Here is a 25,402-nt window from a genome sequence, read left to right as displayed (position 1 = left end):
TGGATCTCCCCCTGGCCATAAACACAGACCTCAGGAAAAGAAATCTGAGTATGGATTTCCTCCACACACACACACACCCTTCGTAGCCACCACAGAAAAGCTCCACTTCAATTGGAGTTATTCCTTAGTAAGTATATTTTGGATTGCTGTTTAACTACATTGTGCAAGGCATTGGGAGTCTTACACCTGTCTTGAAAGACCTGCACTAGTTGCCAATTGCTTTCTGGGCACAATTCAATGTGTTAGTTTTAAGTAATGTTTAAAGCCCAAAACAGCTTAGGACCTGGCTCTCTGTGGAACCGCCTGTCTCATTATGAAGCTGCCCACGTAATAACATCTGCATGAGAGCTCCCCCCCCTTTTACTGTTTTTTACTGTTCTTGTTTTTATTGTTTTAAGGATTTGTCTTAAATTGTTGTATACCACTTTGATGGCTTTTTAGCAGATAAGGTGGCAGATAAATGTTAATAAATAAATTCATATCAATTCATCAATTCATCAACTTTTTAGGAAGTATGTTTTCGATTGCAGCTTAACTCTATCAATTAATCAATGCAATTCTTAATCTCACATGGAAAATGTGGATTTAAAATGGTTTTTCATCAAAATTATAAACAGCCTTTTAATGATGTTGGTATGTTCTAACAGTCTTTGGCATGCTTAGAATGACATTTCTACATTCCATTTTAATGGGTTGGATCCAAATGTATTCATGCTTAGAGCAGACCCATTTAAATAAATGGTACAAATTAGTCATGATTAGCTTAATTCCATTTATTTCAATGGGTTTATTCTAAGTAAGACTGTTCCAACCCAGAAGTTGTACTGTAAAAATAAGCACAATTCTGTTTCAAGGGAATCCCAAGGTTGCTTTTAAAAAAATCAACAACAACAACATGAAATCTGTGTTTTGCATTATTATCTTTAAGTGCAATTTGTATAAGAAAGCAACAAACTGGTGTTTTGTCTTTTCCTAGTTTTTCCCCCCACTTCATTCCAATGCATTCCAATATTTATCTTAGTTATAAGTAAATCTGAGAGAAGGCAATTAAATAAACATTGTCCACGTTTACCAGGACTCTAAGCCTGGAACAGCAAGTTAATTAAAGTCAATCATGAGTGAGAAAGCACTTAGCACTGTAGCTCTCTACATTTGTCAGACATGTGACTGTGGGAAAGGTTAATTAGAATCAGCCATGGGCAAAGTAAACATTAAAAGTATTTTCTGAGGTTCATTAAATTTGAATAAATCAAAATATGCAAAATTCAACTTACTGCTATGATCTACATTTCTGCTTCCACTTTCCTCAGTCATCCTCTCTCTGTCTTCCTTGCATACATGGGAAGGTCTGTTGAACATTCTGGGGAAACAGAGATAGTTTTGTACCTAAGCTCTGGAATTCTCTTCCAAGAGAGGCCCATCTCATCTTCCAGAAGTTGGTAGAAATCTTCATTGTTAGGAAGTCATTCAGTATGTAATTTTAATTTGCTGTTTTAATTGGTCTCTATTTTTTGAAAATTTTGGTTGCTGTTCTGTTGCTGTTTTCTGTTGCTGTTTTTGTGTTTTATGTTATGTTGTAAATTAGAGGGATTTTTTAATGGTAAAATTATTGACTTTGTTGTAAGCTGCTGTTATAATAATGATTTGGTAGTGTTCTCTGGCTTCCACTGAGAACAGACACAACATCTTTGGAATTAGCTTGCAATGCAGTCCTATCCATGTCTACTCAAACTGAGGCCTGATTGATTGATTGATTGATTGATTGCATGCCTTAGCTGCCATTCAAGATTGTAGATCTTTCAAGGTGGCTAACACTGTAAAACATACAATTCTATCAGAATACAAAATTGATAAAAAACATAAATTAATTTTAAAACCAATTTAAGAATGACCAAGTAACAAAAGCAACATATATAAGAAAAACTAAGTTAAAAGCCAAATATTATTTAGATTTTAATTGAAAGGTTTTTATTATACATGCTGTTTTTTCTTACTGGGTCATTCCTAAATGGAGGCCTAGAGGCATTTTAACAGTAACAACTAAAAACAAAGTGTTTTTCTTCCCATACTGCCTCAGGAAGACACATGGGCCCTCCTACAAATATTAGCTCTTCCCTTACCACAGTACTGTTGGAGGCACTTTACCACAGCTGCCTAGAACCCTTCAGATCATGTAAGGTGGGGAATAAATATTTTAAAATACCAAAATAAAATAAATAATGAACGTCCTTATAGAAAACTTTTCTATTATTCTGCTGATACTTGCATTATCTTGGGATGGGAGACAAGGACTTTTCAAAGTGGCTCTTGTTTCCTTGTAAAGCTCTTGACAATATCCTCTTGGGGGGATTTTGCTGATTTTGAGTCCCCTGGCAAAATTTCCCTGCAGATTACAGTTTGGCTGCATCAGAAGTTTTGAAGAGATTCGAGGTTAAGTTTTACGACATCCCTAATAGCGCAATCCTATGCATGTCTACTCAGATGCAAGCTCTGTTGAGTTCAATGGGACTTTCTCCCAGGCAAGTGTGAATAGGATTGTAACCTCAGCCAACTAATAGCTTTCAGGAAAAGAAAACTGCATATGCCCAACAGTGCACATAAGGAACCAACTGGATTAGGACCTGTCTGATTATAAGATATAGAGAACCACATTTTTGATGCTTGGGAATATACTTGGAAATATGATAATGTTATATTCAAGCATAAGAGAAAAATGTTTTTAAATTATGGCAAGATTGTATGCCTACAAAATTACACGAAATTAAAGAACTGACAATATGAAGTACTGGAACTGTGAGAAAGAAAATTGATGCTTTTATCATTTATGGTGGACATGCCCAAAGTAAACTAGTACTCATCATAGGTAAAAGGAATAATTCATAGAATAGAATAATTAATATTACTGGATTGCACTGAAAATTTGCCCTTCATGATTCTTCTCAACATTCCAACGGGTTTTTAAAAATAGAGACCTTGAGCTGGACGCTTACATGGTTATGCATGTTACTATGCATTGATGGCTAAACTTTATGAGAATAAAGGAAGACATCAGATTTCTTTGTTAACTATTGGTTCCCTTTATTAGATTCTAGGAAAGTAGAAAAATATAACTGATTACATTTCACAAGTTTACACTGAATTGAAATGTAAATATTTTGTGGTATTGAACTGGAATATTTAAAATATTTAAATAGAAAAAGCTTGTGTTTCAAAGTTTTTGAATGGAATTCTGGAATTCATATTTATTCCTGTTTTAAGACAATGAGAATCCTGCTGATCAGAACAAGGATACATCTAGTCCAGCATTCTGTAATCACAACTAAGTAATGAATGCCAGCCAGGGATCATATCCTGTTGAAGTCCTGTTTGCAAAGATCCTTCATATAATGCACTGGAACAAGCCTTTGATTGTTTTTCCTGAAGCCAGGATGGATATTCAAGATATGTAAAGAGTTATATTTCACACTGAAAAGATCATATTTGAAAGGAGAAAATGGTAATGAGTTTCGCAACTGGGCATTGACTTGTCAGCCGCAATCTAGAAAGAACAAAAGGATTTTCAAGTCTATAATGAAAGATGGCTATGTTGTTGCCAAGATAAAATCAAAACGCTATACTCATTTTTGGGATATGTAATACAGTATCTTCTTAACACTACACATTGTCTTTACATAACAAATGACATCCTGAGTCAAGAAAAAGACATGAACTGAAATGAAATTACGACAAAATGAAATTCTGAATTTCTAACCTCTCTGGTTGCCCCATCTCAAAACGGAAGAGCAGAAAGAAACATGCTTGTTTCTTTGAAAAGCAAAAAGAGACACAGTCGGCATCTTGATGATGTGGTGTCTCCTTGCACCTGGGCTCATGGTGTGTTCGCTATAACTTCCATCATCTCCTGCTGCTGTAGTTGTGGTTCAAGTCCCATGATGCTAAACAGAAGGGGATGCCATAGCATCAAGATGCTGACTGCATCTCCATTCATTTTTGAGAGAAGCAGATGGAAGGGAAGCAGGAAAAACCCGAAAGGCCTCTTTCAGCCAAGCCATCACTATCTGCCTGGTGGTAACCTTTAGGTTTTGCCCCAGGGGTAACAGTCTGGTGGGTAGGAGGAAAAAGAGGAGAAGGAGGAAGGAACCAGCATGTGGGTGGATGTAGGGGTAGGGAGGAAAGCTGGGTGGATGGATGGATTTAACGGAGAGGGATCAGGTCTGCATAAATGTCATTGTTCCCTCCCTATAGCTATTTTGAAGCTCAAGGGAGCTGGTAGAGGGGGGCACATTCATTTGTGGATTGCACAGCCTGCTGCTTGGCCATCTCTAGTCTTCTTGTTGCCCTGTTGGTGAACATACGTGTCGTAAACATCTGCTTGGGCATGGTTGGAAACAGAATGCTGGACTCCAAAGAAGCATAGTCTGATGCATCAGGGCTCTTAAGTTCTTATATTTCCATTCAACTGCTTCATTTCACCAGGAAGAAACCAGGGTGTTTTCAGTGTTTTCTCATGATAGATAAATGTATTCTTCTGGTATCTATATTCTCATATCCCTGCTGACATGCATATGTGCAAAAAATGGAACTACACGTGTACAATAATGTTTTGCATTCTTAAACACGTAATCCTATGCTGCTGTGTGCAGTGCCAGTTCTAGATTTTTGAGGGCCTTCAGGCAAGACATCATCAATGGGCCTGCAGTGAGTCTACCTTCTCACCACCATTGTCATCAGATGCTATTGCTCCTCATCCTCTTTCTCGTTGTTGCTACCGCTTGCTTGCTTGATAGGCAGAAAGCCAGTGAGCAAGTAGGGAATGGCATCTACTGCTCCTCCTTCTCACCACCACCATTATCTGATCCAGAACAAGAGTCAGGTGAACAGGCGGGTTGCAGTGGTGCAGAGGAGGATCAAATCCAGGAGGGTCTTGTCAATAAGCCCCTGCCTGGGTGTGGGTTATTACACTTACATCCCACTGTTCTTCCATCATGGAACTCAAGGTAGCTACATGTAGTTACCAGGTGGTCTCCCCTCCAAGCACTGACCAGACCCAAACCTGCTTAGCTTCAGCAAGGTGGCTGCCTCATGTGCCTTCAGACTATGCCCTGGGACAAAGGAGCACCGAACAGCTTACAATATTAATAAAACAAGTTTGTTATATACTATCGCAGTAAAACAATTTAAAATGCAACAGTACTAATCTAACCTAAATGCTACGAATGCATATGATCAATAGTAGATTTAATGAACTCATTGGAGGGTCATGTGAACCTAAAAAGTCTGGAAGAAATTTGTTCCCCAATTCTATTCCCCAGGAGATTGTCTTATTCTTATAATAGCATTCCAAGCCTTAATCCATCTGATGTTAGTACCTTGGTTGATTGTAATAGTAATGCCAACAAAAAATTAATCAACAGAGCTGCCTTAGCAGTTTGTCAGGCACTGGTACATTTAATTTCATTAATGATTTACTAGGTAATTTGGAGGCAGGGGAGAGGGAGGGAGAAAGTAAAGCAACAATATATGAAGGTGAATCTACTGAAATAATATACATAACCATTAACAAATTTTACTACAGTTAAGCATAGGAGAGAAGGATAAAAGAGTTAACTGAATCAGTGTGGAAGGGATTCAACAACACTGAACATTCACTTAAGCAGATTCTCTTATATAATGCAATATGCCAATAGTTCAGGAGTAAAAGGAAGATTGAGAAAACTGTGGACCAATAGATCAGTGAAGAAACTAAGCTTTTAACTGAAGATTTGTTGAATGCCTACTTTTAGTTGAATTTTCTTTAAAACAGTATATGTTTAATACCAACATCTTGTGCATAACCGTGCAAGAATTTGAAATCAATTATCCCTTCAACCCACACTTGCTTCCCTTTCCTGCCCATACTGGAGTCATCCCAGCAGCAGGATAGTCTTTCTAAATATCTGATGTCTTTGAATGACACATATAGGTAGGGCTGCGGGGAACATTCTCCACTTTCCATTTTCATGTCAAAACTACCAGTTTTGGTGGAGTGTGTATTTCTCTAGAAAAAAAAAATGGACTGTATAAATAAAATATTCCCCCTTTTTTCAAGTGTTTCGTAGCATTGTTTCCCCTTGGCTTCTGCTTCTTTAGTGCCATCCCCATACCCCAAACTGTCTCATTCTTTATCCTTTCTGGATTAAGCACATTGCTGATCTCACTCAGCCGTGAATCATATAGGGAATGGTGTGACATCACAGTATAAATATTTTGCCTTCTATAAAACCGGATTATATTAAGGAAAACTGCTTGCACAAAAATATGTCTTTTAGGCAAACATGCCTACGAAATGTATGTATTAGTGAAAAATGCGGGCAAATATGCATACAAAATTTCATGTGGACTTTTTTTTAAAAGTCACAAACTGATGCAAAAATGGGACAGAACAAACTTAAGATGGGAAAATGAGCAATGGAAAGAAACAGAAACTGACAGTTTTGCCTATCCCTAGAAGCCAGCATGAATTTCCTGGATGTGTAGAGGGTTGCATAAGTGTTTCAGTTTTCTTATGTGCCAGCATCATTTTTGTAGGCAACCAAGTAAACCAACACCTGGGATTTTCCCAGCCTTTACATTAAATCCTCCATACGTTCCGTGTAAAATCCTCACCTTGAATTTGCAGATAGTCCTAATTAGTTCCAGGCTCATACTTGTTAAGACATGTTGTATTAAAGGCTGAGCCAGATGTTCAGGAGAGAGGCATAGACTTCACTGTGATTGCCCCTTTCCTTCAATCAGATTTATTATTATTATTATTATTAACAATAATAACAATAACAACAACATTTATATACTGCTCAACAGCTGAGGCTCTCTGAGCAGTTCACAACAATTAAAACCATAAAATACAACATGACAAAACATAATATAAGACATTTTAAAATGTGTGCTGTAATTATTCAAATGTGTAAACTTTTTTCCTAATAATAACTTTTCAGTATCTTCAAATTTTGTTGTTTAAATTTGCAGTCTCTTTTCTTGTTGGGTTACTCACCCCACATCTAAAAGCCAAACCACACATTTCCTAAGGGCATTTACAAGAGACCCAGGGAGTTGTAAGGCTGTTTGGTGGAGGCAGTCAGGGGAAATAAAGAATTCCATCTGGTAGCAGTGGAAAGGTACCAGGAAGGGAACACCAAACAGGAGTAGTGATGGGTAAACGTACACCAAGTAAATTCATTATTTACTTGGAAAATAATGAATATGCCCTTATAAGCTTGGACAAAAGTTCTCCTTTAATATCAAATCTTGTTCCACGTATATGAGTTTTGTACATGCACAATATCAAGGTGCATCTTGGGAGCTGTACTTTGGAATCACATAGTGTGGCATGACATCTTGCATCATCACATTATGTGCCCCTTTTCGGATTGGTTATTTTCAGATGGCTTGCCTGCATGATAACATGGTAATATCACATGATGTTAACTCCCCCTTGCCAGTCCATGAAGATGGATCCACAGAGTCCCCCTCCGCAGAGCCAGAGCTGTGGCAGTGGTGCTGGCAGTGGCGATGATGAGGGAAACAATTAATGAGACTGTTTCAAGTAATTGGGGTGTATGTGTCTGGGTGGTAGGAAGACTAAAAATGTAGGGGGGAATCTATGAACTACTCTACTGAGCATGCTCCAAAACTCACAATCAATCCCAAACTTAATAGTGAATTTGTACTACATTGATCCAGGCTTGCTACCTACAAACATAAGCATTACAGACAGAGAAGTTTGGATGACTGAGCTGACCAGCTGCAAAATGCAGTGGCATCACTAAAGAGGAGTAAGGTACTCTATTTGGCCCAGTCTCCCTTCCCAGGGCATAGCTGGTCCCATAGGGATGTCAGAGAATTTTGCGATGGATCTCGGTGAGGCCAAATGCCAGTGCATTCGGACCGCCGAAATCCATCGCGGAATGGCCTGCCACCCCCCCGCCCCCCGCAGATCCCCCTGGGACGAGACTTACCTGGGGTGGATGTTTCGGACGGCAGCAGCTCCAGCGGTGGCTTCGGCGGTGGCAGCGGCGGCTGGTCTTCCGACCGGCTGCCGCCGCCACCATTTGCAGTCTGTGTTTTTTTCTTTTTTTTCCCCCCGGTAGACATGATAAGCTATGTAAAGACTTATGTAGCCTATCACGTCTGGGTAAAAAACAAAACAAAAAAGCGTACGCAAATGGCGGCGGCTATGGCCGCCGCCATTTGCATTCCTTATTTTTCGCCGTCTTAGTCTACATAAATATTTATGTAGATTAAGACGAAGACAAGGAAAGGGAACACAAATAGCGCCCAGTACACTATTTGCGTTCCCCTTTCTTTTCTTCATCTCAGTCTACATAAATATTGAGGTAGACTAAGACGGCGAAAAATAAGGAATGCAAATGGTGGCGGCCGTAGCTGCCGCCATTTGCGTACACGTTTTTGGGGGTTTTTTACCCAGAGCCCTCCACGGCCGGAAATCCGGCTGCGGACAGCCCTGGCCTGGGCCTGCGGAGGACAGCCGGCCGTCGAGGATTCCAGCGGGGAGGACCGGATCACCTCCCGCCCCGTCGAGGATTCCAGGGAGAGGGACGGAACACCTCCCCCCCACCATGAACAGAATCCTCAAAAAGCTAAGTGACTTTCGTACATCCCTACCCATGATACAGATTCATGCATGAATAGGCAGCCAAATGCATGTACTGGTGAATCACAGGGATATCAGAGAATTCCGCCACGGATCTCGGTGAGGCCAAATGCCAGTGCATTTGGCCCCCCGAACTCCGTGGCGGAATAGCCTGCCACCCCCCCGCCCACCCATGGATCCCCCCCCGGGACGAGATTTACCTGGGGCAGATGTTCCGGGCGGCGGCAGCTGCGGCGGCTGGTCTTCAACCGGCTGCCACTGCTGCCATTTGCAGTCTTGTCATTTTTTTTTTTTTTTACAAGATATGGGTAAAAAAACAAACAAACTGGGTATGCAAATGGCGGCGGCTATGGCCGCCGCCATTTGTGTTCCTTATTTGTGTTCCTTATTTTTGGCCGTCTTAGTCTACGTAAATATTTACATTGATTATGACGGCAAAAATAAAGGGGAACGCAAATTACGTAGACTAAAACGGCAAATCAAACAGGGACGCAAATAGCGCCCGCTACGCTATTTGCGTTCCCCTTTATTTTCACTGTCATAGTCTACGTAAATATTTACGTAGATTAAGGCAGCCAAAAATAAGGAACGCAAATGGCGGCAGCCGTAGCTGCCGCCATTTCCGTACCCGGTTTTGTTTGTTTGCATTTTTTTACCCAGAGCCCTCTGCGGCTGGAAATCCGGCTGCAGACGGCTCTGGCCTGGGCTTGGCCGGCTGCTCCGTGGAGCTGCCGTGGAGCACAGCCAGCTGTGGAGGATTCTGGGGGGGAGGAACGGATCGCCTCTCCCCCTGTCGAGGATTCCGGGGGGAGGGACGGAATGCCTCCCCCCCATCAACATAATCCGCGGAAAGGTAAGTGACTTTCGTACATCCCTAGAATCAGCAAAAATCCACTCTTTTTTTTAAAGTTGCAATAACAAAGATGAGAACCATAGAATCATAGATTAGTAGGGTTGGAAGGAGCCTACGAGACCATCGAGTCCAACCCCCTGCTCAAGGCAGGAGTCCAAGTCAAAGCATTACTGACAGATGGCCATCCAGCCTCATCTTGAATGCGTCCAGTGTGGGAGAGTCCACCCACCCACCCCGCCCAGGTGGCAAGAAATGGGGCAATAGTCAGAAAGATGGATGAGGTGAATCATGAGAATAACTTTTCACTCTTAATGAGAAAGAAGATTACATACACATTCCCCAGGAAAGAGAAGGTAAACAGTGACAGATCTTGGCACATGATGAGCAGATCCCCAGATGAGATAGGTACATCACAATAGTAGATTGCAGCCAGGGGAACCATTAATCTGCTTGCATTTTTCAGTCTATATAAAAATGAACAGAAGAGAAATAATGGTTTCTTTAACATTCGATTGTGTTCAGCTGTACCTTCAGCTAGCTATTTCTGTTGGTTGGTTGGTTGGTTGGTTGGTTGGTTGGTTGGTTGGTTGGTGTTTCTGACTGCTATCATGACTGTGCTTCTAGAGATGCTCAGAACATTTCAGAAGAAATCATCTGGTGGCACCCAGTGGCCTGAATACAAAGATTCCCTTCCTTGGATAGAAGGACTCCTTCCATCAAATGGAAGCTCCCGCTGCTAGAGGAACGGAAACTTTAGATCTAGCCCAATAATTTTATCTCATCCAACCCCATCATTACTGGTAAAGACTCAATACAGAGCATTTCATTGGCCTGTTAATTATTAAAAGCCCCTTTAAAGTAAATGGGACTGTAACGTCTTTTTTAAAAAAATTAATGGTTCCCCCAGGCTTGAATGGGTTGCAGGAGGGAAGTACATGGTCTCTTTTCAAAAGAGTGTGGAGAATATCAAGTTCAAGTTTTACTGTGCAATCCTATGCATGTCTGCTCAGACGTAAGTCCTATTGAGCTCAATGGGACTAATTCCCAAGTAAATGTGAGTAGGATTGCAGCCTTAAAAAAAAAAAAAAGGACTTGATTTCAAAATGGAAGGAAGCTCCAAAGAAGTGTATTATACAATTTAAATTTCCAGGCTTGTGCAACCCAATTATTCTTTTAAGCACCTGAATTTTAAATAGATTTAGAACCATGCATAAAACATTGTGATCAATACTAGTGTTCTCTGGAACACATTAATGCTCAATGGATTAAAAGTGCACTCAAAAATATATAATAGCATCTAGCCAAGCAATCTTGGCATGGAATTGTGGGAATACAGTTGCTGTGGTTCATTTCATTAAATAATGCAGTGGTTGTAGAGCAAAAAAACCCACATTTTGGTGTATGTAGGTTGTTTTCTCATTGTCTTTTAATATTGTCATTGAATAATAAAATGGGCAACGGATATGAAAAGGCATTTAACACCATAAGGAAACTGGAGCGGGGGCCGGTGGGGAGATGATTGTTTTTCACATAACACTCTTGTGAACAATGGAGCTAATCCTAAAAGCAGCATCTGCTTTGCAAAGCCTTCCTTAGTTATTACATCAGTAGGATTGATAGTACTGAAATCTTGCCACCTGGGTGGTGGTATGGAAAATGGAAGCCATTTTGAATGCATGGAGGCTTGTAGGGCAGCATGTCATTCAGAACACTTCTTCCACCTTATGGCTTGTGGACCTGGGCTGATGGATCTGGGCTTTGGATCTGGGCCTCTTAGGGCGCAATGCCGCAATCATATCAAGATAGGTGGCTGTCTCCGAACTCGGAGGCAACCACCTAACCTAAGCAAGGCAGGAGAGGCATGGGGGGGATTGTTCCCTCCATGCCTCTCATGCCCTGCTATTTTCTGCTAGACAGCCATTTTCAGTTGGGGGCCAACTGGGAGAAGAGGCTGCGTGTACAGCACATAGGACTGTACATGCAGCTCCACACTCCCTGCCCCAGAACTCCCCCCAGCCCCACCCCTTTTCAGTTGCTCCACGTTCCTCTTCTGAGCATGGAGGATGGAGCTTCTCCATGCTGCCTCTGAGCCAGCACGGACATGGGAGGAGGTCAGTTTTCCAGGAACTGACCTAGGAGCACAGGCTCTGAGTTGGTTCCCAGAAAAGAACATATCCTATGGTGCTCTAGTCAGTGTCTAGTGGCCATAGGATTGCTCCCTTAGAGTATGGGAATGAGACAAAAAGAGGGGCCATGAAATCAATAGTCTTCTTGTTGTTCGGTCGTTAAGTCATGTCCGACTCTTCATGACCCCATGGACCGTAGCACGCCAGGCCTTCCGGTCCTCCGCTCTCTCCCGGAGTATGCTCAAGTTCATATTCATTGCATCAGTGATGCTATCTAGCCATTGCATCAGTGATGCTATCTACCCCTTCTCCTTTTGCCTTCAATCTTTCCCAGCATCAGGGTCTTTTCCAGGGAGTTTTCTCTTCGCATTAGGTGGCCAAAATATTTGAGCTTCAGCTTCAGTATCTGTCCTTCCAATGAGCAGTCAGGGTTGATTTCCTTTAGGATGGACTGATTTGACCTCCTTGCAGTCCAGGGGACTCGTAAGGGTCTTCTCCAGCACCACAGTTCGAAAGCATCAATTCTTCGGCGCTCAGCGTTCCTTATAGTCCAGCTCTCACAGCCATACATTACTACTGGGAAAACCATAGCTTTGATTATGCGGACTTTTCTCAGCAAGCTGATGTCTCTGCTTCTTACTATGCTGTCTAGGTTTGCCATAGCTTTCCTCCCAAGGAGCAAGCGTCTTTTAATTTCATGGCTACAGTCACCGTCTGCGGTGATCTTGGAGCCCAAGAAAGTAAAATCTGTCACTGCTTCCATTTCTTCCCCTTCTATATGCCAGGAAGTGATGGGGCCAGATGCCATGATCTTTGAGTTTCAAAACAGCTTTTGCACTCTCCTCTTTCACCCTCAACTAGAGGCTCTTTAGATCCTCTTCACTTTCTGCCATTAGAGTGGTATCGTCTGCATATCGGAGGTTGTTGATAATTCTCCCAGCAATCTTAATTCCGACCTGTGATTCATCCAACCCGGAGTTTCTCATGATGTACTCTGCATATAAGTTAAATAAGCAGGGTGACAATATGCAGCCTTGTCGTACTCCTTTCCCAATTTGGAACCAATCGGTTGTTCCATGTCTGGTTCTTAGTTTAGACGGGTTGTTCCCGTCTTTGCACAAAACGTTCCCTTGATATCTCCGATTTTCTTGAAAAGATCTCTAGTCTTTCCCATTCTATTGTTTTCCTCGATTTCTTTGCATTGTTCTCTCCTTGCTATTCTCTGGAAATCTGCATTCAGTTGGATATATCTTCCCCTTTCTCCCTTGCTTTTCGCTTCCCTTCTTTCCTCAGCTACTTGTAAAGCCTCATCAGACAGCCACTTTGCTTTCTTGCATTTCTTTTTCTTGGGGATGGATTGAGTTGCTGCCTCCTGAACAATGTTATGGACCCCCATCCATAGTTTCTCAGGCACTCTGTCTATCAGGTCTAATCCCTTAAATATATTCGTCACCTCCACGGTATATTCATAAGGGATATGACTGAGGTCATACCTGAATGGTTTAGTGGTTTTCCCTACGTTCTTCAATTTCAGCCGAAATTTTGCCACAAGAAGCTCATGATCTGAGACACAGTCAGCTCCAGGTCTTGTTTTTACTGACTGTATAGAGCTTCTCCATCTTTGGCTTCAAAGGACATAATCAATCTGATTTCGATATTGACCATCTGGTGATGTCCATGTGTAGAGTCACCTCTTGTGCCGTTGGAAAAGAGTGTTTGCTATGATCAGCATGTTCTCTTGGCAAAACTCGATTAGCCTTTGTCCTGCTTCATTTTGTACACCAAGGCCATGCTTCCCTGTTATCCCAGTTATTTCTTGACTTCCTACTTTAGCATTCCAATCCCCTATGATGAAGAGGACATCTTTTTTTGGTGTTAGTTCTAGAAGGTGTTGTATGTCTTCATAGAACCGATCAACCTCAGCTTCTTCGGCATCAGTGGTTGGGGCATAGACTTGAATTACTGTGATGTTGAATGGGTTGCCTTGGATTCGTACTGAGATCATTCTATCGTTTTTTGAGATTGTACCTCAGTACTGCTTTTCCCACCCTTTTGTTGACTATGAGTGCTACTCCATTTCTTTTAAGGGATTCATGCCCACAGTAGTAGATATGATGGTCACCTGAATTAAATTTGCCCCTGTTTGTCCATTTTAGTTCGCTGATTCCCAAGATGTCGATGTTCAATCTTGCCATCTCATGTTTGACCACCTCCAGCTTACCTTGATTCATTGATCTTACATTCCAGGTTCCTAAACAATATTGTTCTTTATAGCATTGGATTTTCTTTTCACCACCAGACACATCCACAGCTGAGTATTCTTTCGGCTTTGGCCCAGCCGCTTCACTCTTTCTGGCGTTACTTGGAAATACCCTCTGCTTCTTCCCCAGTAGTATATTGGACAGCTTCCAACCTGAGGGGCTCATCTTCCGGCGTCATATCTTTTAGCCTTGTGATGCGTTCCATGGGGTTTTCTTGGCAAGAATACTGGAGTGGGTTGCCATTTCCTTCTCCAGTGGACCACATTTTGTCAGAACTCTCTGCCATGACCTGTCCATCTTGGGTGGCCCTGCACAGCATAGCTTATGGCTTCACTGAGTTACACAAGCCCCTTCGCCACAACTTCTACAGGATCCTAAATTTTCCTTACCTCTCCAATAATATAATTGCACACCTCCCTGTCTTCCCTACATAATTTTATGTGTTAGTTCCTTTATAATATATTTGCCAGTCACTATCTGTGATTAGATACCAACAAAAGGTTGTGTCCAATGGCAGTCCTACTTAGAATAGATCCATTGAAATGAATGGGATTTAAGTTAGACTGATACAACCCCAAAATTGCACATTAATCACATCCAGCATAATAATCTCTCTCCCCCGCCTCCAAATTAAACACCAACATGTGGTGAAGTTGTCTTGAAGTCTTTTAAATAAAAGGTAGGGATGAAAATGTTTTAGGTAATTTATTTTATTTATTTATTTCTATACTCCCTCAGTAGCCAAAACTGTCTGGGCGGTTCACAAAAATTAAAACCACAAAGTATAACATAAAACATTATAAAATAGGGCTGTGCACTGCTTCGGCCCGAGGCCCAAACCCTGAGTCGAAGCGGGCCACTTCAGGCCACTTTATGCCCCTTCCAAGGTGAAGCAGAGGGGGCACAAAGTGTCCCGGAGTGGGTCGGGGGCTCACCAAAGCGCTTGGTGTGCTTTGGAGCTTCAGCCACTGGCCCAGCTCCCCGAGAAGCCCCCATGCAACCCCCCCGCTCCTTACCTGGACCACCTCTTCCTCTGCTGCTGCCTCCATCACTGCGCCACCGCCGCCTTCTCTGTTGCGCCGCTACTGCCTGCTACTGCTGCTGTCGTCTTCTTCCACGCCGCGGCACCACCACCGCCACTGTCTCCTGAGGCCTGGATGTGTGGTGACTGGTCTTCTTCCAGGGAGTTGCCATTTTTAAAATGGTGACTCCCTGCAAGAACAGTCACCGCACGTCCAGCCCTCAGGAGCTGGCAGCAGGCAGTGGCGGGCAGTGGTGGCACAACAGAGAAGGCGGCAGTGCAGTGATGACGGTGGCAGCAGAGGAGGAGACGGGCCAGGTAAAGAGCTGGGGGGCTGCATGGGGGCGTCAGAGGGGTCTGGGCTAGGGGCCAAAGCTCCGAACCTCACTTCCCGGCTTCCGAGTTGTATCAGGGGGTCCCTGCACAGCAAAGCTTAAAACTACAATATAAATGTGCAACCAGAATAAAACCTAGCAGCAATGCAGAGATTTAAAATACAGATTTAAAACAGCAGAGCTAAAAGACTAGAATGCTAAAATGCTGGGAAAATAAAAAGGTCTTCACTTGGCGCCTAAAGGAGTACAACGCAGAAAAAGTCCTACAACTCCCAGCATGCAGACAGGGAGTTATAGGACATTTTCTGTCTAAACATGCATAGGATTGCACCCTTAATGAATCTGTTATAGTAGCTGCTTAGTGTGAACAGCAACTGCTTTCTGAAATGTAAAAATGCATTTGTAGCTGATTTTATGTGATGGTTTCATATTGCAAGGAAACCAGTCATGCTGCTAAATGAAAGTGTCTTGTGTTCATTATACTGAGTTTTCTGGTTGCTGATTAATAAAACTAAGAGAAATGAAGCTACTGATTGCATCCTGTTGAGTACTTGGAATGGTTTTGAAGGTTTGTAGGACATGGCATTGGAGCACATGATATTGAAGATGTTTGTATATCACAAACTGAAAAGGACTGTCGGCCAAACTACTTGTTATATTTTTATTTTATTTTTACAGTTTGGGAGGGGGGGTCTGATTTTTATTCGGCTCATTTATTGAGTTCAATGGGACTTACTCCCAGGTAAATAGGTATAGGCTTGGAGCCAGAGTAGCTCTCAAAGGGGGCTTACTTCTGAGTCAACATGTATAGGATGGCACTGGTATTGTACTTTATACATTTGTATTGACATAATAGATGTTCAAATATAAGACTTAATTCTTTGTGACATTTCACTGACTGTTTAGAATTAAGAGTGATTAGCACCAGAATTTGAAGTATTATGTATGATTATCTAGGGATGTACGAAAGTCACTTACCTTTTCACGGATTGTGTTCGTGGGGGGGGGGAGGCGCTCTGTCCCCGCCCCGGAATCCTCGACGGGGGGGAGGCGATCTGTTCCTCCCCCCTCCCCGGAATCCTGCCTGGCCAGCTCTGCTCCGCAGCCAGCCAGGCCTGTCCGCAGCCGGAGTTCCGGCTGTGGACGGGCTGCTGCAGACGCAAATGGCAGCCACCGTAGCGGCTGCCATTTGCATCCAGCCAGGCAGCCGTGATAGGCTACGTAAGTATTTACGTAGCCTATCATGGCTGGGCAAAAAAAAAAAAAAGCGTATTCAAATGGCAGCGGCTACGGCGGCGGCCATTTGCGTTCCCTATTTTTCACCGTTTTATCCTACGTAAATATTTACGTAGGCTATTATGGTGAAAAAAAGGGGAACGCAAATAGCATAGTGGGCGGAAAAACAGCGGGAAAAAAAGGAACGCAAATAGCGCCCACTACACTATTTGCGTTCCCCTTTTTTTCTCTGTAATAGCCTACATAAATATTTACATAGACTAAAACGGGGGAAAATAGGGAAGGCAAATGGCAGCTGCCGTAGCTGCCGCCATTTGCGTACGCCATTTTTTTCTGCTTGGCTTGCTGTGATAGGCTACGTAAATACTTACGTAGCCTATCACAGAAAAACCCGGATGCAAATGGTGGCCGTGGCAGCCATTCGAAAGACCAGCCTCCGCCGGCAGACCCACTGCCGGAGCTGCTGCCGTCTGGAACATCCACCCCAGGTAAGCCTTGTCCCGGGGGGAATCCACAGGGGGGGGCAGGCCGTTCTGCCATGGATTTCGGGGGGCCAAATGCCAGTGCATTCGGCCTTACTGAAATCCGTGACAGAATTCTCTACCAACCCTATGATTATCAGAGATTCTGCTTAGTGCTCCCTCCTTTCTATCTTGTCGATTTAGTATATTTTGGTATAAATGCTTTGAAGAATAATGATGCCAGGTTACCTGACCATTTATAGTTACTGAAGAACAAGGAGATGAAGCAGCCTGACTTATTTTGCCCATTGGGGTGGTGGTGGTTCTGTCCTCCATCCCCTTTTCCCTTCATTTAGGGCGCAATCCTATCCAAATAGGTGGCTGCCTCTGAACTTGGAGGTGACTGCCTATCCAAAGCAGGGCAGGAGAAGCATGGAGGGGATCATTCCCCCTGCGCTTCTCCTGCCCTTCAGTTTTGGATCAGCTGTCTAGATGTGGGAGGGCTGAGCGGGGCAGGAGGCTGCTTTACGACACACTGGATGTGTTGTACAGGCATTTCCACCCTACCCACCCGGAACACCTCCTGCCACACCCCTTTCCGGCCTCTCCATGCTCCTCTCGCAAGCAAAGAGAACAGGGCTGTTCCGCGCTGCCTCCAAAGCAGTGCGGAAGTGGGGGGAGTTCAGTTCTCCGGGAACCGACCTCGGAGCACAGCCTCCGAGGTCAGTTCCCGGAAAACAAGATATCCTGTAGCCATCTAGCCACTGTCTAGCAGCCACAGGATTGCTCCCTTATTTATTTATGTTATTTATTTACAATATTTATTTACCACTCCATATTTAGAACAGATTTCAGAGCGGTAAACACAGGAAATCAAACTCCCTTTCCTCTGAGGGAGTCCTGCTCATTTCAATAACCCTATTGATAAACGCAATAGAAATAAGAGGTTAGATCAAGGCTTTGTCTTACTTAAAGTAGGTGGAGGTTCAGTCCAAATCATCTGGACACCAAATTGGGGAAGGCTGACTTAAAATGTTCCTGTACTGCAACTAGGGATGTCGGAGAATTTCTCCACGAACTTACATAGCCTATCACAGCTGACTTTGGGGGGGGGGAAAGTGCGTACGCAAATGGCGGCGCTCATGGGCGCCACCATTTGCGTTCCTTATTTGGGCACGTGTAGTCTATGTAAATGGGGCCGCGGTGGCTTAGTGGTTAAGACGCTGAACTGCAGACTGGAAGGTTGGCAGGTCAGCAGTCCGAGACCCGAGTGCTGCGTGACGGAGTGAGCTCCCGTCTTCAGTCCCAGCTTCTGCCAACCTAGCAGTTCGAAAGCAAGAAATTGCAAGTAGATAAATAGGTACCGCCTCGGCGGGAAAGGTAACAGCGTTCCGTGCACCTCGGTGTTCAGTCATGCCGGCCACATGACCATGGAAGCGTCTTCGGACAGCGCTGGCTCTTCGGCTTTGAAACGGGGATGAGCACCGCACCCTAGAGTCGGACATTTACGTAGACTACGGCAAAAATAAGGGCAACGCTATTGCGTAGACTACACATACCCAAATAAGGAACGTAAATGGCGGCGCCCATGGGCACCACCATTTGCGTACGCGCTTCCCCCCCCCCAAAGTCAGCCGTGATAGGCTACGTAAGGATTTACGTAGCCTATCACGGCTGACTGCAGGGACACAAACGGTGGTGGCTACAGCTGCCACCATTTGCGTCCCGGCTGGCCAGCAGGATTCGTGGCCGGAGGGACGGGGTGCCTCCCCCCCGGCCAGAATTTCAGTCGGAGGGACGGGGTGCCTCCCCCCACCGTGAAGCAAGCTGCGGGACCAGGTAAGTGACTTTCGTCCATCCCTAACTGCAACACCGAAAGCCATTCCATGTGCCAGCCTCAGCTATGTGATGCATGGCTCGAGTGCTGGTTTTCTTTAGAAAAGTACAAGGTTTAAGAAAGCAGCATATAGCTAAGGCCAGCTATAACACAACTGAATCTAATTAGTTCTCCTCATCTTTTTGTTTTCTCCCAAGAATACTGTGTTTCATTTCCAGGATACTCAGACAGACACAGTTTCTTAAATGCTTTTATCATTGGACCACTGAGGTCAGTCCTTGACTTCCTGCCGTCATGACAACCAGATGGAACTATGCCTACCACGATCAGCATTGGTCATTAATCAGCTGGAGAGGTCACTCTTGCACAGCATTCAGGGCATTGTTTTGAATATAGTGAAGCTAGATCACTTTAAAGATCTGGGATTAAAAAAAACAGACGCCAAAGCATCGATATTTTTTTTAAAAAATATTGGGTTATTTCTTTAAATCAACCACATTGAAAGAATCTATAGCCATCTTAAAAAAAAAAACATATTAACCAGGATCACTATACCATGTTTTCAAAGTTGCCTCATTTCTTATTTTGTTTGTGATAGTGGGAGATGTGATTAGGTAGGTTCGTGACAGGCCTGTTAACTGCATGATGAGTTGCTTGCCTGGAGTGAAGTTTGCAGACATAAAGTATCATGTCGATGGGCTGTTCTTGCATGGATGGGAGTGAAATTGGGAAGTAAGTATTGTAAGTCCTGGAAGTCACATTTAGGCTGGAAGCCCAGTAGGTCCAAGAAAGGCTTTTCAGAAGGGCCACCTGTTGCACCCAGAGAGGCAGTTAGCCAACTAGGGCCTTGGTTTGTTTGCTTTCTGCTTGTTTAGTGAATATCTGTTGTGTGTGGACGGGGTGCTCCTGAGTGGGAGCAGGGATCACCTGATGCTAGTTATATTGACGTCTCTCTGTTTGTCCACCTGGGTGAGAGCCAGGGGATAGGGGCTTCATGTGCCAGAGCTGCTGCTTCTGCCCAGAGTGGGAGCTGCTGTGGGAACTAGAAGTGGGGTTTCCCTCTTGGTGAGAGCCAGCAGGAGAACTGTTTGCCAGTCCAGATGAGAGATGGAATTAGCATGAACTAATGGAAGTAGGTTGAATGGCTAGGAAATAAGTGCTTTACTTGTTCTCTACATTGCTTGCTTGGGTGACAAGTTTGGTGTCTTAGATGTGACCAGTGGCTTCTTTTAACCACAAACTACAAATTGTGATTGTTCTAGGTTGGTTGGGAGTGATTGGATGAGTGGACTGCATGAGTTGAATGGGTGAAGGTATGTTGAATGGTGATTGCATGTTGAGAGTGTGTGGGTAGTTCTCGTGTGGCAAGGATGTGCTGGGGCAACTCTGACACAGGGACCGATGGAGGGGGTACCACTATTTCAGTGACTTGGGGCAGAAGGAGATATGGCAAGAGGAGGGGGTCGGGACATCAAAGCAGAATGGCCACAGATGTTTAGACACTGTTCCCGTTCTACCCCCCTCCTCTAGCTTTCATGTACTTGGTAGCTCATCCACTGGGCCCTCCTGTTTGCGGTGCTGTTATTTAATGCCAGGTCGGGCTACAGTAAGACCACACTCATTCATGATCTAATTGTGGATGAGAAGGCCAATCTGGCATGTATTACTGAGACTTGGGTGGGTGAGCTGGGTGGGGTTGATCTGACTCACCTCTGCCCACCTGGTTTATAGAACTTCCATCTCTATCACCAGGAAATCACTCCCCTTGGAGCAGGCCTTGAGCTGGTGTTGGCCATAGAGACAGACTGGGGATGTTGCTGGTGTACCGCCCACCCTGCTGTCCAGTGACCTCCCTGACCAAGCTGACAGAGGCAGTCTCAAGTGTGGTGTTGGAGGAACCCAGAACAGTGGTTCTGAGTGACTTCAACTTCCATGCTGAAGCTGTCCCTGGAGCTCCAGCTTGGGACTTCATGGCCTCCATGACAACCATGAGGCTAACTCAGTTTGTTATCAGTCCAACACATGAAACAAGGCATACCCTTGATTTGTTTTTTGTGCCAAATTGTGAGATGGTAGTCTGAAAATGGGGGGGGGCATATTACCCCATTGTCATGGTCAGAGCATTTCCTGATGAGATTTGAACTCATGGCACTACTTCTCTCCTGAAGGGGTGGGGGACCCATTCGGATGGTCCAACCCAGGAGACTGATGGAATCCAGTGGATTTCTGAATGCTCTTGGGGATTTTCCAGTGGAGAGAGCTGGTGATCCAGCTGAGGCCCTAGTCTCACTGTGAAACAGTGATATGGGGAGGTCCACTGACTTGATTGCACCTGAATGCCCTCTCCAGTGCTATAGAGCCTGCTCTGGTCCTTGGTTTACTGGGGAGCTGCAGTCAATGAAACAGGCTGGATGTCAGCTAGAGCACAAATGGCATAAGACTCAAAGTGAAAATGACTGAGCATGCTCACATGATGGTGCTTACTACATGGCAGTGCAGACAGCAAAGAAGGCTTATTTTGCTGCCTCCACTGTGTCCTCAAGGAACTGTCCAATGGAGCTCTTTCAGGTGGTCTGGGGGCTGTTATCCTCCTCAGCAAATGGGGCCCTGGCCCCCTTAAGGACTTGCTGTGGCCTTTTTGCATCACACTTTGAGGACAAAATTGCTTGTCTCCACAGCGAACTCGACACTGTTAGTACAGTTCCAGTTGAGGTGTCTGACGCCACCCTAGGGATGGCAGAGAATTTCTCCCCGAATCTTCGGCGGGCCAAGCGCCAACGCATTCGGCCCCCCGAAATTGGCGGTGAAATTCTCCGCCCCCCGCCCCCCTCGGAACGGGACTTACCTTTGGCGAATGTCCCTCCCAGCGGCGGGTCCCGGTGGCAGTTCGGCAGCGGTTCGTCGAAGGCGGGGGCGGCGGCCGGTCTCCCGACCGGCTGCCACCGCCGCCATTGCAAAAAAAAAAAACTAAAGTAAAAAAAAAAACACACCCGTGCATAGGCTACATAACAATTTACGTAGCCTATCACGGCTAGATTTCCAAAGTCAGCCATGATAGGCTACGTAAATCGTCACGTAGCCTATCACGGGTGACTTTGAAAAAAAAAAAGTGCGTACGCAAATGGCGGCGGCCCATGGGCGCCGCCATTTGCGTTCCTTATTTTGGCACATCTAGTCTACGTAAAGATTTACGTAGACTACGGCGAAAATAAGGGCACGCTATTTGCGTTGCCCTTATTTTCGCCGTAGTCTACGTAATCTTTACGTAGACTAGACATGCCAAAATAAGGAATGCAAATGGCGGCGCCCATGGGCTGCCACCATTTGCATACACGCTTTTTTTTTCCCCCAAAGTCACCCGTGATAGGCTACGTGACGATTTACGTAGCCTATCACGGCTGACTTTGGAAATCTAGCCGTGATAGGCTACGTAAATCGTCACGTAGCCTATCACGGGGTCTTTTTTTTTTTTTTACTTTTTGTTTCCCGGCCGGGGAGACGGGGCGCTTCTCCCCGGCCTGAATTTTGGCTGGGCGAGGCGGGAAGCCTCCCCCCCTTCGCCTGAACTTCGGGGGGGAAAGCGAAGCGCCTCCCCCCCACCGCGAAGCCAAGCTGCGAAAAGGTAAGTGACTTTCGTACATCCCTACATCTGCCCGATTTTGTGGGATCCGTTTCAGTCACTGCGGCCTGATGACGTGGATAAGCTGCTTACAACAATGTGACCAACCACATACCCTCTTGATCCCTGCCCCTCCTGGCTAATAAATGGGGATACGACTGGGCAGGTCCAAGGAGTGGTAAGTGCCTCCCTGAGGGAAGGGGTGGTCCTGCTGTCCTTAAGTAGGCAGTAGTGTGACCACTCCTGAAGAAGCCCACCCTGGACCCAATGACACTAGACAACTACCACCCAGTCGCAAATACCCCTTTCCTAGGGAAGGTACTTGAAAGGGTCATGGCGGAGCAACTGTGAGCACTCTTGAAGGATACTGATTATCTAGACCCATTCCAGTCTGGGTTTCGATCTGGTTACAGGACTGAATCAGCGTTGGTCATCTTAACAGATGACCTTTATTGAAAGAGGGATGGGGGGTGCAATCTTGTTAATTCTGCTTGACCTCTCATCAGCTTTTGATACCATCAACCATGGTATCCTTCTGGATCGACTCCATGGGGTGGGTATCGGAGGCACTTTGTTACAGTGGTTCCAATCCTGCCTGAGGGGCCGATTTCAGAGACTAACATTGGGTGACCATTCCTCGGCCCTTTGGCAATTGAGCTGTGGTGTTCTGCAGGGTACTACATTGTCCCCAATGTTGTTTAACATATATGAAGCCACTGGGGATTTGCAGCCAAGTGCCATCAGTATGCTATCTCCCTGTGACATCTGAATCAGGAGAGGCTATGCAAGCATTAGTGCCTAGATACAGTAGCGGCCAATAAACTGACACTGAATCCTGGCAAGATGGAAGCCCTGTGGGTGAGTGTTTCCTGAGTCTTGGAGATGCTGGATGGGGTTGCACTCCCTCTGAAAGATCAGGTATGTAGCCTGGGGGTACTCCTAGATTCACCACTGTTACTGGAGGCTCAGGTAGCCATGGCAGCTTGGAGTGCCTTTTACTAGCTTCAGCTGGTTCACCAGCTACAGTCTCTCCTGGATAGGAATAGCTTGGTCACAGTGGTATGGGTGCTAGTAACCTCAAGACTGGATTACTGCAATGCGCTCTAGGTAGGGCTTCCCTTAAGGCTGCTTCAGAAGCTGGAGCCAATGCAGAATGCAGCAGCTTGGCTATTGTCGGGATCTGCCCCTTTTCAGCATGCAAATCCTTTGCTAAGGAAACTGTACTGGCTGCCCATTCACTACTGGGCCAGGTTTAAGATTTTGGCACTAGTGTACAAAGCTTTAAACAACTTGGGACCAGGATACCTGGGAGAGCAACTTCTCCTTTACCAAACTGCCGGGTCACTTATGTTGTCAGAGGGCATGCTCCTGGTGGTTCCACATGAACCTGTGGCCCAATTGGAGTCTACCAAGAGAAGAGACTTCAGTGTGGCAGCCCCCTTTATTTGGAAATTCCTGCCCCTGGAGGTCAGGCAGGCACCAACACTGGGTTGCTTCCAGCACCACCCAAAAATATTCTGTTCCAGGAAATGACCAGCCATGGTTTTTATTGACATTCTGTTTTTAATAATTTTAACACGCTGTTTTAATCTTTCATCTTTTTTATTATTGTACTTCTAGTATTCGCTGCTCCGGAATCTCTTTGGATGGGAAGCGGTATACAAATGTTGTAAGTATAATAAATAATAAATAAATAGATGGGCAAAGATGAAGAGTATCAATATGTAGATGAGATGTGTCATGGGGAAGACCTGGGCCCCATCCACATGGGGGATTTTTTCCAGTTCTACTGTGTCTCACAAACAATTGTGGCACATCCCATTCACCCCTCCTCACAGCAAGTGCCCGTTTTCATGCTCTAAAATCTGCATTTTTGCAAAGTTGTTTTGTGTCAGATTTTCCTGTCGTGCCAGCTTCAGTGCAGTTTGGGAGTCTGTGTGACCTCAGTGAGTGCAGCACCTTTGCATAATGTTAATTGTTTGTTTTAAACTATTTGTGGCCATGAGGCACTTAAGCACGTAAATTGCAGCCGAAACGGTGCTTTTATGGCTCACTTTATGTAGATGTAAGTGCTTTACAGCCACAAATGGCATAAAATATGCAACTTACAGCCATAATTTTCCCAGGGTCCATGAATGATTGCTGCCATGGCTAGTTGTCCTTTGCAACTAGCCGTGCCTCCCACAGCAGACATTTTGTGGTGGTTCCCAGAACAGTTTCTCTATTTGCCAAATGCACACACAGGCCCAACAAGATTGCCTACTGTTAGTATAGAGTCTATACCTGGGGTCTCCAACCGTGGACACCTCCAGGCCTCCTGCCCCTCGTGGTTTTTATTTTATCTTTAAAGAACTTTTGTCATTTTTCTGAGAACTGCGAGGGTGTTATCTGCAAAGTGAAGTGTCTACCTCCAGAGGCATTCTTAGAAAAGAAAAACATTGGGTGGCTGCTGGGGCTGTGCATTGCTGCGGTGCTGTATCTGAATCTCGAAGTGAATTGGGGCACTGATCCGAATCAAATCAGACCAGCACCGAAGTGAAGCATGTCACTGACAAAGCACCTCAGTCTGCCTTGGTGATTCGGAGCTGTTCTGTTGCCTTCATCAGAATAGGGGGAGGGGAGAGGAGGAGGAGGAGGAGGAAGGAGGGAGGGAGGGAGGGAGCTTTGGTGAATGGCAACTCTAGTTGCCAAATTTGGGCTGAATGTAACCCGGCAGTCTCCAATCAGTGACAGTGGTGGAGGAGCGAGGGAGGGAATACTGGATATATTGGAGAACAGCCTGAGTTTGTTTCATTGTATGTGAGAGAGAGAGAGCTGGTGGTTACAGTTAGAGAGAGGTGTTGGTTAGCTGGCTAGATCTGTGGTGTGTCTGTGTGTTGTACTGCAGCTTTGTTCTTATTCTTTCCTACCCAGCCCTTTTCAATTCAACTGTTTTCTTTCTTTTCTAGATTTTTTTAACCCCCCCCAAACATTAGTTTCCTCCTTTCCTTGCCTTGTTCTTTG

General features: G+C 44.8%; 1 long non-coding RNA gene across 1 annotated transcript in view; it reads left to right on the top strand.

Moving 5' to 3' along the window:
- The first annotated feature begins 1,332 nt into the window (after nucleotides 1-1,332).
- The window catches only part of LOC146347069 (uncharacterized), a 79,374-nt gene continuing 55,304 nt past the window's right edge, over nucleotides 1,333-25,402 (top strand). Inside the window, exons 1-2 of the long non-coding RNA XR_014790141.1 lie at nucleotides 1,333-1,470; nucleotides 24,020-24,068. This is a non-coding gene — a long non-coding RNA (uncharacterized LOC146347069). The remainder of the gene's footprint in view (nucleotides 1,471-24,019; nucleotides 24,069-25,402) is intronic.

The sequence above is a fragment of the Heloderma suspectum genome, chromosome 4, assembly GCF_057233095.1.
Source record: "Heloderma suspectum isolate Gila_16-S chromosome 4, 16-S_ref, whole genome shotgun sequence".
Taxonomy (NCBI): Eukaryota; Metazoa; Chordata; class Lepidosauria; order Squamata; family Helodermatidae; genus Heloderma; species Heloderma suspectum.
Note: the sequence above shows the minus strand (reverse complement) of the source record. Positions and strands in the feature narration are given on the sequence as shown.